Source organism: Platalea leucorodia (assembly GCF_965183815.1).
Source record: "Platalea leucorodia genome assembly, chromosome: W".
In the NCBI taxonomy this organism is placed as follows: Eukaryota; Metazoa; Chordata; class Aves; order Pelecaniformes; family Threskiornithidae; genus Platalea; species Platalea leucorodia.
The window spans coordinates 19,335,724-19,342,054 of NC_138859.1; the positions used below are offsets into that span (position 1 = coordinate 19,335,724).

A 6,331-nucleotide genomic window follows, 5' to 3' on the forward strand; every position below is an offset into this window, starting at 1 on the left:
CTAGGTTCCCAAATCCCCTCTGATTTTAGGTTTCATTTTGTTGTAAACAGCAAAACGAAAGGAGAAAGCCTCCAAAGCGAGGATCCTTACCCTTGAAATCCCGCCATGCGCGCAATAAGGAGGGTGAATTGTTTTTCTTTTTTTTTTTTTTTTTTTTTTTTTTAAAATGGGAGATGAAGGGGAAGAAACAAAAGCCTAAATGGAGGAGAGGCTAAGCAGCGGAGACAGAGGGAGAAAGAGGAGAGCCTGGTGAAGGAGCAGGGCGAGCGTCAGCCATATTGTGTGTGTTGGTCCAGTATTTACAAACCTGCAGCTGCAGTAGCGTTTTAAGTCTGGGAGAGAGGGGAAAGAAGGGAGGGGGAAAGAAAGGAGGGGAGGGAGGAGAGAGAGGGAATCGAGGGAGGAGGGGAAAGCGGCGGCAGCAGCAGACAAAGGAACCGAGCAGAGCGCGCACATACACACACTCTGGGTGTTCCAGACAGCGGCGTGTGCAACCCCAGCACTGCCAGCCCGGCACGTTAGCAACTCTCCCAGCTCCAGCCTTTGGCTACAGCGGCGCGGCCGAGCCCCGCCACCACCCTCACATCACCTTCGCCCCATTTTCTCGTGGGAAGAGCGGACGGATAACAGGACAGAGGCATGCCTCCCCCAACGTGCACTATCGGTAGAGAGGCTTATCTGCCGGGGGCCCCTCGGCAGGCCCCAGCCCACAGTACAATAGGTCCACAGAGAGGAAGGGGGAATGTGCAGCTGCAACCCGACCCCTCCCCTCCAGTAAGGGGCGGGGGTGGTGTAGGGTGGATACCGAGAGGGGCCGTGCCAAAGGAAGGCAGCAGTCCTCCGGTGCCCGGAGGAGTGGGGGTTGCCAAGGAGCCGGGGCGCTACGTGGGAAGGGAAGATAGAAACGGCAACACGAGCCCGAGGGCCCCCACTCTCGCCCGCCTCCCGCGGCTTCCGGGCGGGCCGTTGAGGCAGGCAGTGAAGAAGAAAGGGTAACAAAGACGGAACACCGCAAGTATATAAATAACGTCACCCTCGGGGGAGGGGAGAGAAAGCTAGGAGCAGCGGCTCCAAGCTCATCCCACAGCGACTCCCTCCGGCTCTGCCCGGTACTAAGCTAGGCTAAGCCAGGCCAAGGGCGGCGCGACGGGCTACGCTTTCCCGCTTCCCCCCCACCCCCACCCCCCCCCCACCCCGCATTCGCTACTCACTTACCTGCTAGGGGGATAGGCGCCTGGGAGTCCCAGGAGGACGGCTTAGGAGCGTTAGCGCTGCAGCCGCAACAGTCCTCCTGTCTCACTAGGCCACTCAGATTCTCTGCAACAGCAGCAGAGACAGCTGCTTCTCTTGTCTTGTTTGTCTTCCTCCACCGTCACCACTGCTGTCTCCTGTTCGCCTCTGCCACATTTGGATTCTCCTCTCCGTCCACGAGCTCCACCACCAGGATAGAGGCCTCCTCACCTTCCTGCCAAATAGTGAGCTAACCGCATCGAGACGTTCAAAACACAGGGCCGGACACCGCCCTCCTCCCCTCTACCAACGCGCAGGCGCACTGCAAATTCCGAACTGCGACAGGAGTGCAGGAAGCAATCCTCCACCCAGTCCACCACTACTCGCTAGCGCGCAGTCGCGCCTGTAGCTGCTGCTGCTCCTGCTCCTCCTCCTCCTCCTCCACTTCCACTTCCACTGCCGTCTTCCGGTTCTCTGTCGGCGTTCGTAGTGGAGGGTGGTGTGTGCTCGTTCGCAGATGGTTGTCTGTTGGCCCTTCTCCAAACGCAGGCCACTAGGCCCTGGGGCGGTGAACGTCCGCCTTTCCCCTCCCGTCCGCCTGCCCGCCGCGGTGAGTCCAGTGTTGCCTCGCGAGGTGGCCACAGTGCTTTATGGCAGCGGTACCGCTTCCCCAAACGGGCCTTGGGAGCCAGCAGCTCCCCGCTGCCCCCTCGCCATCATAGGAAATAAAATGTGTGAGCCATCATAAGAAAGAAAAATCAGTTATGGATATCCCGTGTTACAAATTTTGCCCGTGCCGAATGAGGAGAGAGGCTAGGATGCAAAGTATAGAATTATGAAGGTAAACATTTATTCACGTGCATGAGATGTCTCAGCCAAACTGGGTGCACCCAAGGGATTTTTCTTTAGGGGTTTTATACCTTACACTACAAGGGTATGATATGAATCATCCAGTTATCTACTAATGCATATTTCTAATTACCCAACCATAAACGTGGTACAGCATAGCAACATACACTACAAAAATATATTTTGTAGGTCTTGCAGCATCATTATCTGTCAGCATCCTTGTGGTTTATCTGTTAATCCAGATGTTTCCATCATCAACTTCTGCAAAGTTATTAGGCATCAGCAATTCATGTTTCTCTTAGATATGGATCCTTCAGTTAAGGAAACCTCTGTTCTTGAAAAAATTATCTTAGTCGATCGCTTGTCCTTGGGGTCTTGGGTCTCCAGATAATGATGCAGCAATTATATGCTAATAATGTTCTTAGCTCCTAATGAATGTGTGGTCTCAATAATTTATATCAATCATGCCTACTAGAAATGAAAATAAAGATTTAGACAAAATGATAAAAATAAGATGCACTGTCACCAAATCATAGTCTATCACATTTTCTCCATTATTCAAGGATATAACTTCAAGCACTGTTCATAGCTTTAGATTGACAAAGAACAAAATGGAAAACATCGATAAGTAAGATTATGTTCTTCTCTGTCAAATCAAGTCATTGGTTCAAAAATCAAAACAGGTGAACAGCTGAGGCACAGTCTGCCTTAACAAATCTAATGGGTATTTTTTTCAAAGTAGACCTTGGCAGATATAGCATGACATGATAGGACATTTTTCTGTTACAACATCATAAACCAAAGAAACTTCAATGCATGAAGACAGCCATGAAGAGTTGTTTATCTGAGTCAAGAAGAGTTTGATTGAAGGCCATCATATTGTAAAACCAAAATGCAACTTAACCTAATTAATAATATCCTAAAATTTTCCTTTTTTTTTTTTTTTTTTAAGTGCTGTTGTCACCTGATGCTACGGGGACAGATAGATAGGTTCTTTTAGGGATCCTTGGCAGAATGATGACAACACTATGTTGTAGTTTCAATTAAAGCTTTATTTTTTAACAGAATTTTCATAGAATCATAGAATGTCCTGAGTTGGAAGGGACCCACAAGGATCATCAAGTCCAACTCCTGTCCCTACATAGGACAACCCCAAAATTCATACCATATGTCTGAGGGCGTTGTCCAAATGCTTCTTGAATGTTGTCAGGCTTGGCGCCATGACTACCTCCTGGGGGAGCCTGTTCCAGTGCTCCACCACCCTCTGGGTGAAGAACCTTTTCCTAATGTCCAACCTAAACCTCCCCTGGCATATCTTCCTGCTGTTCCCTTGGGTCCTGTCATTGGTCGTCAGGGAGAAGAGATCAGCACCTGCCCCTCCTCCTTCCCTTGTGAGGAAGCTGTAGACTGTGATGAGGTCTCCCCTCAGTCTCCTCTTCTCCAGGCTGAACAGACCAAGTGACTTCAGCCGCTCCTCGTACGGCTTCCCCTCTAAACCCTTCACTATCTTCGTGGCTCTCCTCTGGACACTCTCTAGTAGCTTCATATCCTTTTTGTACTATGGCACCCAAAACTGCACACAGTACTCAAGAAGAGGCCGCACCAGCGCAGAGTAGGGCGGGACAATCACCTCCCTCGACCGGCTAGCAATACAGTGCTTGATGCACCCCAGGACACGGTTGGCCCTCTTGGCTGCCAGGGCACACTGTTGGCTCATGTTCAACTTGCCGTCAACCAGAACCCCCAGATCCCTCTCCGCGGGGCTGCTCTCCAGCTTCTTGTTCCCCAGTCTGTATGTACATCCAGGGTTGCCATGTCCCAGGTGCAAAATCCAGCACTTGCCCTTGTTAAACTTCATGCGGTTGGTGATTGCCCAGCTCTCTAATTTGTCCAGATCTCTCTGCAGGGCCTCTCTGCCCTCAAGTGTCAATGGCTCCTCCCAGTTTTGTGTCATCAGCAAACTTGGATAACAAACCTTCAAGTTGTCGAGGACTAATCAGAATTGTCTCGACATTGCCGTTCTACCGCCATCTTCTGGGTCCGACATCCAGCCCCCGATGAAACCACCACAGCCCATGCAGAGACCAGGACACGAAAGGCGGGACCATGGACTGCACGCACGCCTGCGCAGACACCAGGGCGCGAAAGGCAGAGGGCAGGACGCGGAAGGCGGGGCCATGGGCTGCACGTACGCCTGCGCAGAGACCAGGGCGCGAAAGGCAGAAGCGCAAACTGCATGTACGCAGACCTGCTCTGCGCATGTGCATGGCCCTATAAAAGGACCGCGTGCGCCTTTTGAGGTCCTCTTTTTTTCTCCTCGTCCTTCACCGTGCACCTCCTTGGAAGCTGCTCCTGCGGACACAGAGGCTGGACCGACTGGACCTTTGATCGACGGGACAACGCCGGACTCGGAGTGGCGGTAGCTAGTTCCCCTACGTGGCTCTTTTCTCACCCGCCTGAGCACGCTCTTTCTATTTTTCTCTCTTTTTCTCTCTCTCTCTTTTTTTTTTTTCTTTCTTTCCTTTTTTCTTTTTTTTTTTCCCCCCTATCTCCCTACCCGGTCCTCACCCCTTCGTTCGCCAAAATAAAGTCAAAAGGTTGTACGGCATTTGACCTCGTTTGCGTCTTAATCTCGTCCTTGGGATCGTATCGAAACCTCTCTCGACATTGGATCGGGACATTTAATTGGCGTCACGGACAGGATCCCTTGAGACGAGAGTGTCATACAACCTTACGGTGTGCTGAGCGAGTGTGTGTGAACGAGACGTACGAGCAAGTACGAAGCGAGTGCGGAGTTCCGATCCGCGGTTCTGCTCTCCCGCGAGGGAAGCAGCCGGAGACGAACGAAGCGCAAGGACGGAGTGGATGTTGAGACCTTTGCACTGAAACGCGCGTAGCAGTTTGTGATTTGAGCTCCTGAGGGCGTATAGGGGAGACTTGAATTTTATAGTGTGACCCCCTCAGGAGGATATCCCCTTTGTAGGCTCTGCTCTGTCTTACAGTAGTTTATGGTCTGGCCTCCTGGGGGAGTATAGGGGAAGTTTGGATTGTACGGTGTGACCCCCTCAGGACGATATCCCCTTTGTAGGCTCGTATTTGTCTTCTAGTAGTGTGCGGATTGGCCTCCTGGGAGCGTATAGGGGAAAGGTGTTTATTTTAAGGTTTGACCCTCCCGGGACGAACTCCCCTTTGTAGGATATGGCCGCCCAAAAGGCAGGCGATTTTTGTGAAGAGGCAGAGAAATTATATGAGTTTTTAGAAACGTACCGCTCTCGCCCCTCACCTCCGGGACGAGATTGGGCACGGGACCATTGGTTCCAACTGCAAAGTGTTATGGACCGAATAGCGGTTTTGCATAAAGAAGCTAGAGCGAAGAAGGGAAAAGGGAAGGCTGTTGTTTGTGCCGTGTTAGGAGCGTGTCTGGCAGCGGCGGCGGAGGACAAGAAACGAGCGCCCTGCCAATCGGAGGCTGTGGCCGCTGCGTTGCAAGCGGCGATAGCGCCGCTGCGGGAGCAACTACTAGAGACCAAACGGGCGCTAGAGGAGGAGAAGCGCCAAAATATGATTTTGAAGGAGGAGCTGAGGGTTCAGCTCCTGAGGGAGGCAGACACCCTCGCTGAGGCGGAGGTAATGTTGGAGGAGAAAGGGGTACGCCAAATCTACCCCCAGAAAGACTTAAAGCAATTAAGGGAGACTGTGGATAACCCCCCCCATATGTGCCCGCTGGTAAAAACGGAATATATATATGAGGACGATAGCGACAACCGTCCCCAAGTTGTAACCAAAGAAATCCCTTTTACCGCCACCGAACTGGCTAAACTCCGAAAGGATTTTGCTAGGACGGCAAGGGAGTCCGAAACCGAATATGTGTGGAGGATATCCCTGTCGGGGGGGGACGGGATCACGCTATCGGAAAAAGAAGCAGAGGGGTATTGGGGCCCCGGCGTCTTCCTCACCACGGGCGATCGCCGGGCCCCATGGTCTCTGACCCAGAGGGCAGCATATTGGGCGGGGGGGCTGAACCCCTTAGAAAGGGGGGATCCCCTAGCTATAACTGGTTCGGTTGAGCAACTGCTAGAAAACGTACAAAAGGCAGCATGCCTGCAAATGATGTATGACCGGGAACTTAAACCAAATTTAAGCTCTCCGATGTTGTTACCGGTAGACCCCGAGCGGCTGACACCGCTAATAAGAGGACTCCCCGACTCGTTAAAACCTATCGGGATCCAATTACAGGGGAAAATCCAAAATG

At 51.9% G+C, this 6,331-nt stretch overlaps 1 protein-coding gene across 1 annotated transcript in view; it reads right to left on the reverse strand.

The window, feature by feature from the left end:
• The window catches only part of LOC309601794 (spindlin-Z), a 106,061-nt gene extending 104,544 nt beyond the window's left edge, over positions 1-1,517 (reverse strand). The window contains exon 1 of the mRNA XM_082334922.1: positions 1,216-1,517. The gene's annotated coding sequence lies outside the window, so the exon portion shown is untranslated. The remainder of the gene's footprint in view (positions 1-1,215) is intronic.
• Between the last annotated feature and the right edge of the window lie 4,814 nt (positions 1,518-6,331).